Below are 9,778 nucleotides of genomic sequence, written 5' to 3' on the forward strand. Positions count from 1 at the left end.
AAGGACTCTCCTTGACGGAAGCTTGACAATGGCCTTGATTTACTTACTATGATGTTTAGGTAATTATACACATTAAGAAAAGTGCACAAGGCACTTACATTTCCATGATACCATCAAAGATATTGTTGTTTTATTAAAATGTTACATCTAGAGTTGTAACGTATAGAGTAGTTAAGTCAATCACTATGAGGTACAGGTGAGACTATTGTAACAGCCATACTTCCATAAAAAAGAAAAATTTTTTGTGGTTTCTGATCTAGGAATCAGCCAGTGAATAATTCTATATCAGTGTCCAGTTACCGGGCTAAACATGTAATCTATTTATATTTCTGAGGGTAAGCAGAATTGTGATCACTGAGCCAGCTGTATTCTAGTAACTACTCATTTACCCAACATAACAGATATAAGAAGGTAAAAGGCTTCTAAGGAGACTGGTTACTTATATTTTGAACCACATTTTGGCAGGTATAACTTGCAACTTGTGCTTAGTGGTAAGATTTCTGATATTTACTTTCTCCTTCCTTTGGCAAGTCCAGTTAGTTAAAAAGTAATTAGAGTAGAGTCCATTGTTTTTCTTAAATGCTTACAGAGATATAGAACTCTCAAGTTTCTTTACTAGACAGGATTAGATCACATTAGTGATAAAGATCAGAATGATTTACATTGCTAAAACGAGAACTTCCTGTCAGTTTGGAGAAAGCTCATTTTTATAACCAACATATTGGCTGGGCTAGAGATTAATGAGTGCTATGGGTGGGGTGATGAATGTGATATATTCAATGACCTGTGGAATTTGTTCTGTAATTTCCCCACTCCTCTGGTCAGCAGAGCGTCTTCTTCAGTACCCAGCACTGCCCATAACTGCATTCAGAAAATCACTCTCCAAAAATGGTTATTTGTTTTGCCTTTTTTATAATTTTTTAAAACATTTGATTTATTTACATGTCAGAGAGAGGGAATGAGAGCACAAGCAGGGGGAGCAGGAGAGGGAAGGGGAGAAGCAAGCTTCCTGCTTGGTGGGATTGCACAAGGGCTGAAGAAGACAGAATGGGAAGGGGACAAGGAGAATAGTGGGTTTCAGATTCTTGGGAACAGAGCCCACATCTATTTCTATGTTTATCTCACTGCTATAAACCCAGGTCACAGCAGAGTGCCTGCAGCAGAGTCATGGAAGTGCTCCAGAACTGATAACTATTGCTATTTATACTACTAACATTCCTCCACAAAGGGCCAAGTGTCATAGCTTCTCCCAGTTCCCCACACTGAACGCAATGAAGAATCAAACTATCGGGTGAAGGATGGCGAGGGGCATTTAACAGGACCCAGATCACAGGAGCCATATTGTATTGCAGGACCAGGGGTCTTACCAGTGACTAGGTATTCACTCCTCTTGAGAGGCTAGCTCCTTGGATCTCCCTCTTCAATCCTCTGAACCCATGTCTGGCATCAGAAACAAAAGTAAACATAACGTATCGCCCTTGTTTATTTTTTACTATTATTTGTTACAGAGGAAGAGAGAGATCACAAGCAAGGGGAGCTGCAGGCAGAGGGAAGGCAGGCCCCCCACTAGAGCCTGGTATGGGATCCAATCCCAGGACCCTGGGATCATGACCTGAACCAAAGGTAGATGCTTAACTGAGTAAGCTACCCAGGCGTCCCTTATTGTCCTTCTTTAAAATTTAATGTATTCTCTCTCCTTCTCTTTTTGTCCCCACTCTGTCACTCATACTCACACAATCACAGAGTCACAGACAATAGCAAAGCATTTCCCATTCTAATTCGCTAAGGCACTATGAGCTTAAGCTCAACAGAATCACTTTGCCAGCTGCTGCTCTACCGTGCCCTGATCCCTTCTCTATCCCCAAGCTCGATCTGTAACTCAAGTGTCATGGTGGTGGCTCTTTCTGCCCTCCCTCCACAAGGCTGCCATCAGCACACTCTTCCCCGTGGCTCCACTCCCCAGCACTGGCTGCCTTTGGTCTACGGGTATGCCCTCTCCTAGAGCTTTTCCACTCTCCCTGAGGGGAAGACAACCCTTACTTCTCCCCGGTGGCTGTCACGTGTCCGCTATATATTGTGACGATCAGCCCGATTAAGAGATTGGGAACTAAAAGACCGGCTTCTGCTTATGGATCAAACTAACTCTGGGGCTTGGGACACATGACAGCAGCACATGGTGGTAGAACTGAGATGGTTAGGGAGTTAATCTGCATTTTCACATCTGGTCAGCAGCAGAACAAAGAAGACACCCCAGATCTCCTATCTCCCAGAACAGTACTCTTCAAGTAACTTACAGCACCATCCTTCTCCAGCTTTGGAAGTGGCACTTTTCCAACCCCAAAGTCTTGATTCTAGGCAGCACTCCGAGAGATACTCCCTCCAGAATCACCCCTGGCTGGAAGTAGTGGTCGGCCAAGGCCTCCCAAATATCTTCCCTTCAGAGTTGCGCTTGCATCAAACTCAAAACTGTGGCACGTACGGGACTTTCCTGTCAGCCTCTAGCTCTAATGACCTATTGGACTTCAGAGGTGCTCTTTTATACCCACTTACCTTATAACATCAACGTGTGACTCCTCTAGAATTCTCTCCATGGCTTTTCTCCTGTACTAATTGTTATGGACTGAATTGTGTCCCCACAAAAGTCATATGAAGAATTCCTAATCTCCAGTGTGACTGCATCTGGAGATAGGGCCTACCTAGAAGGAGGTACTGAAGGCTTGGTGAGGTCACAGGAGTCCTAATCTGCTAGGACTGGTGTCCTCATAAGGGTGAAACACATGAAAGCACTCCCCCTACCTCCCCTCTGGGGGCCCACAGAGAAGAGGTCATCTGAGGGCACAGTTGAAAAGGTAGTGATCTATAGAACAACAAGAAAAAGCTCACTGGAGACCAACCTTGCTGGCACCTTGATCTGGAACTTCTGGCCTCCAGATCTGTGCGAAAATACATTTCTGACATTAAAGCTCTCCAGCCTGTGTTTGTCTGTCCCCGACGGCCTGGCTCCAAAGCCTCAGAGATTGGGGACAGTGAGGAACACCATAGGACTAACCCTGCCACCCTGAAAGGAACCATGCCATTTGGAACTCCAGAAAGGATTCAGAGGAACTGAAATCTGCATTCCTACCTCTGGACAGCCCCATATTCAGCAGGCCCCTGGATGCAAACCTGGAGCTTGACACTCAACCTGAACAAATCCCTCGACTGCCCCCTCCCCCAGAAAGATGGACAGAGTGCTGGCAGATCGGGCCTGCCATGTTGTGGTCCCTAACCATAACCTTTGGTTTGCTTTTCAAGATTCTGACCCCAAAGGCCTTGCAGTAGGTGCCCTACAATTTGGGGACACATGGGCAATCCCAGAGGACTCAGCCTGCTGCCCAGAAGGAAACTGTGTCATTTGGAACTCCGGAAAGGATTCAGAGGAGCAGAAATCTGCATGCCTAGCTAAGGACACACCCACACAGAGCTGACTCCTGGACACAAAGCCAGAGCCAGACACTCACCCTCACCTCCACTGTCAACTCAGCCACCCAGACAGCTCTCCATGGGGTCTTCAGATCAGCCCTGCCATGTCCCTGGTTCCTAACACTAACCCTTGGATGGTTTCTGTAATGATCTCCTCATTTCAGGTTATGTGGTGGTTCTGCAGGACATTGTCCTGGTGTGGGATCAAACACACTGAAGCATCCCGTGTGAAGTGGCAAACGTGGTAAAGAAATGACGGCTGGGGAATCTGAGTGTGGAGACAGCACGTATTTGTGCTGCTATAACAAGCTGACTGCACTTTGAAATCACCACAGAGGAAATGAATCTTCCAAATATCCATGTTAGCACGATGACACGGAAGCAGCGAGAACATCAGACTTTGGGATGGAGTCCAAGCCCTCCCAAATCCAGGTCACCCAACATGGAGAGGACACATGTTAGCAAGAGACTCGTGGGAGAATTAAATCATGGGCCCCTGTATCTCAGGTGCAGTAGAAGCAGTGGATTTGGAATTTCAGTTTTTCCACAACGTTCCACCACAAGCTGGTTAGAACTGTGCAAAAGCAGGAAGGGAAGCCCCAGTAAAGTGGACTGGGGATGCCAGAAGGGGAGGCTGGAAGGGAGCGCCTGGTGCTCAGTGCCCATTACAGACCCCACATTGCAATCCCCCACAGGAGAGACTCACCAATTCCAGGCCTCACACGGGAAGCCGGAGGTTCATCTCCTGACTTTTTGTAGGAGCTTTGCAGCTCAGCTGGTGAGAATTCTCCATCACCCTGCCTTTCTCCAAGGGACTTTCCTTCAAGCACCCTTCCCAACTTCTTCCTCCTCCATGAAATAATGTTCCTCTCCTTTGTTTCTCGCACTTGCCTGTGATGGGACCTTAGCTTGCTCAGCCCAGACTGCCATTCTCTGCTCTTCCCAATTAAACCCATGCTGCTGGTCAAATAACTGGCAGATTGAGTTTAAGGCCAATTGAACTAATAAATTCAAAAACTTGCAAGGAACAAAATCAATATGCACAAATTAGTGGCACTCCTACGTGCTCGGAAGGAACCATCAAAAAGAGACTGCGGAGAACGATCTCATTTACACCTGCATCCAAGACAGCAAGATACCCGGGAGGCCCCTGAACCAAGAAGGTGACAGACCTGTCATCTGACAGCCCTGCAACAATGACGACAGACAGGGAGGGGTACACACGGAGATGGGGAGGCACTGTGCTCAGGGTAGAACCCACACTGGGAAAATACCTACTCTCCCCAAAACCGTCTACAGAGTCCTCACTCTGGCTCCCGAATTTCCGGACTCGGCGCAAGCCTGGAGTGGGTGTGGACACGGGAAGGACCCCGCAGGGCTGAGGTGGGGAGAGCACAAGCACCGAAGCAGGCGGACGCTCCCTGACCTCAGACCATCTGAGGAGCCCCAGGAACCGAATCCGCGAGCACACAAACACAGATGAGGACCTAGGAGCACCCGAGCCCAGAAAGGGGGGACCCCACAGCCCCGCGCACAGCACAGCAGGAGTCCACGTCTCCTCACACAAAACGACGGAAGCCCCAGTGTCTACATAGGGCTCCCTTTCTCTGTGGGGTCCTGAGACCACGAACCCCTTGACAGTCCACTCAGGCGGCTTCTCCTCAGCTCCTCCAGCATCTGGTCCTTAGGAGGTTGGACTGCTGCCAGTGTGGGCGCGTCCTCCACAACGGGTCCGGTCAGTGTGGATGCAGAGCCACACCCTCCTCAGCTTGTCCTGTCAGGGTGGGAGGCGCCCCACATTCTCCAGAAGTCTCCACAGTGGGTCCTGAAGAGGCGGGGCTCTGGTCCCAGCTGTGGCTGTGCAGCCTTGGCTCAGGGCGGGAGCTGGGGTCTGGCGCCCTCTGCAGGCGGTGCAAGGCAGTGCAGGACTGTGGGAGCTCACCCTTCAGTGGAAGGTCCTGCTCCCTCCTGGGGTCCAGCTGATGCCATTTCATTCCGGAAATTCAAGCTGCATGGAGCCCAATACCCCCCAACTTCCCCCCAAATAGCTAAGGAACAATGAATTGGAAACAATGTGGAATTACAACAGTCCTTGACCCAAACAGTGTCACTGAACATGGCCCTGATGCAGACCCACACTCTGACCTCAACTTGGTCTCAAGCCTGGACCCTACCCTAATCCAAGACCCTAACCCTAGCCCCCAACCCAAACAATGTTCACAAGAATCAAAAGGTAGAAACTGCAAATATCCATCAATGGCAAGTGCATAAGCAAAGTGTGGTGAAGCATTTGAATTTGGGTACAGGTTCAGGTTTTAGTCAGAGTTCTAGATCAGGCTTTGGGTTTAGTGTTAGGGTGAGGGTTTAGAGTGAAGGACAGGGAACAGAGTTATAGTTTAGGGCTTTAAGTTTATGATTTAGGCTTTAAGACTCAGGGCTTATGGGATAAAGTTCAAGGTCAAATTTGGGGTTTGACTTCATGCTGAGATTTGGGTTCAGGTTTCATGACTTGGAGGTCTGGTTTAGGGTTTGGGTTCTTGGTTCAGGGCTTGGATCCAGGGCTCAGGTACAGGCTTTGGGTTCCATTCCAGGTTTGGGATTCAGGGTTCTAGTTTGGGCTTTAAGGTCAGCTTAGGTTTCAGCATTGGTAGGGTTTAAGGTTAGGTTTAGGGATGACACATTTTCTTCAGTTGTCATCATGGACAAAATAATTCTATCTGAAGTTTCTAAGTCAGAAATGTATTTCATCTGGGGGCGCCTGGGTGGCTCCGTGTGTTAAGCCTCTGCCTTGGGCTCAGGTCATGATCTCAGGGTCCTGGGATCGAGCCCTTCATCAGGCTCTCTGCTTGACCGGGAGCCTGCTTCCCCATCTTTCTCTCTGCCTGCCTCTCTGCCTACTTGTGATCTCTGTCTGTCAAATAAATAGAATTAGTAAAATCTATTATATGATCTTTTACAAACCATTTCCTATCTTTGCATTTCTTGTGCCAAGACAGACAGGGGTTATTTAAAACCCTGAAGAGAGTGCTCTTGCTTTTAAATTGCCTGTAACCTTCGTGTAATAGATTTATGATTGATAATAGATTTAGTTAAAATATAACTATTTAAAATATTTACTCTCAGTAAACGATTTCAACCTATGCTCATTTAAGTAACTTGTTGCATAATCCCTTTTCTATTAAACCATAGTGCAAGGACCAATGCCGCGTTTCTGAGAGAACCCCAAGCTATTTTTCTAGAATGGCTGTATGCTATATATGCCGTCCTGTTTTCACTCCCTTTGTGGAGCACCTACCCTGGAGGTCATGTAATAACCAATGACCAAAAAAACAAACCAAAAACTCAAACATCCAGGTCGAAGTGCCATCCCTGCCTGGAGTGGAGGAGACTGCTCAGACAGATCCCAGGCAGGCATCTCAGCCCAGGCCTGTGTTGGGGAAGCTGGTTCCTGGCTTTGGGCGCAAACTGGAAGCCAGCAAACTGACCCAAGAGTGCAGCCGGCATTTAGGACTGATGATCTTTTGGCAGCCAGGCTGCGCGTGGACACCCGCTCAGGGAGCCAGGCTAGGCGGCTGCCCAGCGCAGGCGCTGGCAATGCAGCAGCATGCCAGGGCTTAGCCCTGCACCCCAGCATGGGCTCCTGCCTCAGAAGTGAGGGGGTGGGGCCAGCGTAGAGAAGGGTCTTTGCTAATTTCCAAAGCTGGAAGTGAGCTCTCAGAGGACTCAGGAGGGAGGGGGGCGGGGGCGGGGGCGGGTCGGGGGCGGCCGGGAGAAGGGGCTTTGCTAATTGCCCAGGCGGGAAGGAGGGGCGCACAGCGCCAGGGTGCTGTGCTGCAGCCCATTCGGGACTGCAGGACCCACCATACTCGCTGCCCCTGCACTCTCATGCTCCAGCCTAGCCCATGAGGCCTTGGTGTCCTGTTCCCCTTCCCGCCGCCTGCTGCCCCTCCCCGCCCAATGGCTTCTCTGGAGGACCCTCTGCTCACAGGTAAAGTGACACCACGACGCGCCCTCACCTGAAGCAGAAAACGCGGTCCAGGAGCTGGGCGTGGGATGTTTGGGCCCCAGCCTCCCGCCAACCCCAGGGCACCAGGACCACCCCAGACGCTGTGCCACACCCTGTCCGCAGGGGGTCAGGCCTGGACAGCGCCACAGGAGGTACCCCCCCCCCGCCAGAGGGCAGGCTAGCCCCCATAGTTCGGCACCCCCACGCGCTTTTCAGAGCCTCCTGCCATTTCCAGGGCACCCAGAACCCAGAGAGTGAGGCCTTGGGTGCTTTCTAGAGACAGATTCAAGGCAATTTTTCGACTTTGGGACTCAGAGTTAACATAGTTTTCATTTGTGATTATTATTTTTTGTGGGTGCCATAGCTTTTCTTTTGACCTATGCTTGTTTTCACTCCCGGTTCTGAAGAAGCCCCTAAATCCTAACCCTGTTGAGGACTCTGAAAGCTCTCAGAGCAGCAGTGCTGGGGGACAGTGTGGACACATGTTTTGGTTTCTCCTCTGGCCTGCTTCTGTGGCAGCCCCGCTCTGTCCTCCTCAGACTTCAGAGCAATATCTGAACAAGTGGAGAAGCGACCAGGGGGTCAGGAAGGTGGCCACCGAAGAGTGACTTCTCTGGAGGGTGGCTGAGCTAGCAAGTGAGCATGTTAGTCCAGCTCTGCCTGCATTCAGTATGGAGCTGAACAGGGGCCAGGGAAGGGGAGGAGGAGCAGAGAGCAGGGACAAAGGGACCAAAGAGGAGATTCAGATGAAGGGAAGTAATGGGGAGGAAAGAGAAGAAACTCTAGAAGACAGGTATGTAGAAAGGAAAAGGGATGAAGTGGGCATTGGGAAAGGGAAGGAGAGAGGGGAAGGAAAGAGGGAGGAAGAGAGGAAAGGGGAAAGGGAGAAGGGAGGAGTCAGCATGCCAGGGCTCCCCCTGCATCTGAAGAAGAGGTGGCTGGTCCAGCTTGTCAAACAGGGTGCTCACTCTTTGGCCCCAGTTTCTGCTCCCAGTGCTACTGGGCTTTGCAAGGAAGGCAGGCTGTCCCTTGGGACCTACTGGAGCCCACTGGAGCCCACAGGAGGGTGGGAGAATTAAGATGCCACCGGGTACTGTCCTGAGCTGCTCCCAGCCACCAGCCTCACCACATGGTGCAAGAGGGACCCCAGAACAAAGGAAGGATACAGGCCAGCATGTCTGCTGGTGGCCCTGGGCACTTAGCTCATCGCAGTGAACCACACGGCCTCCTCAACCCACGCTTTCAAAGCCTCCTTCTTCGTTTCTGGCTTTCATGTCTGTAGGAACATGAGCCAGATCTAACTCATCTCCGACAGACAATTCTGACTCACCCCGTGTCAGATTTTTATGAGTGGCTGTGATAGAGTAAGATAGCAATGCTCCAACAAACGGACTGTTTCCTCCCACTTGACCTCAACAGTCTTATACATTTTCTTAGCGAAAACATCTTGTCTCCTTCCATTAAGCTCATAACGTGGTCTAGGAGTATACATGCGCCTTCGGTAGATGCGAAGCGATACAGAGGTCTTTTTTTTTTTTTTTAAATTTTACAAGGTAAAGTCAGTGAACACATCCAACTTGACCAATACGTCTCTAAAATGTCAATCCAGGCAAAGCTTTTTCTGCCTACAGTTTGGAGCCTACGTAGTGACATTTTTAAAATGCTTTCAGTCCCTCAGTGAGGCTCTTAGAAGCTAGCCAGGGCTTACTACGTGCCAGGCACTGTGTCAGGTGTTGGAGCTAAAGGGAAAGAGAGCTTGGAGGCTAGCTGGGGAGGGACATCCATGACACAAGCACAGCTAGAAACGGAGGCCAGTGCTAGAAAAGAGAGAGCAGGCTGCATGGAGAGTGTGTACCATGGGGCTTGTGAGCTCACGAATAAGTGGGAGTAACTGGAGTGGGGAGATGGGGGAGAGAAGAGGGTCTTCCCATCAATGGGAATCACCTGTGCTTGGAGGCAGGTGGCATGAGAGGTCTCCACAGGAAGAAGGAGGCAGTGTGGTTGAAGGGCAGAGAGATGGGGCAGAACAGGCATCAGTCAGTTGGACGGGTATGAATAGACTGATGGGAGGATTATGGGTGCCTTTGGAGGACTGAGAATTTGTTAGAAGATCAGTGCAGATTTCTATGGAGACAAATGCCAGGAACTGATAGGTCTTTGAAAGGTCACTCTGGCTGCCTTTTGGCAAAGGGGTTGGTAAAAGGCACTTGCAGGTGTGAACACACCAGGTGGGAGGTGAGTGCAGGAAATCGGGTGAGGGAGCATGGGAACTTGGTCCCGGGGTATATAAGGGAGAATAGCCTTTAAGGA

This window comes from Mustela nivalis, assembly GCF_964662115.1.
Source record: "Mustela nivalis genome assembly, contig: HAP1_SCAFFOLD_531, whole genome shotgun sequence".
Classification (NCBI taxonomy): domain Eukaryota; kingdom Metazoa; phylum Chordata; class Mammalia; order Carnivora; family Mustelidae; genus Mustela; species Mustela nivalis.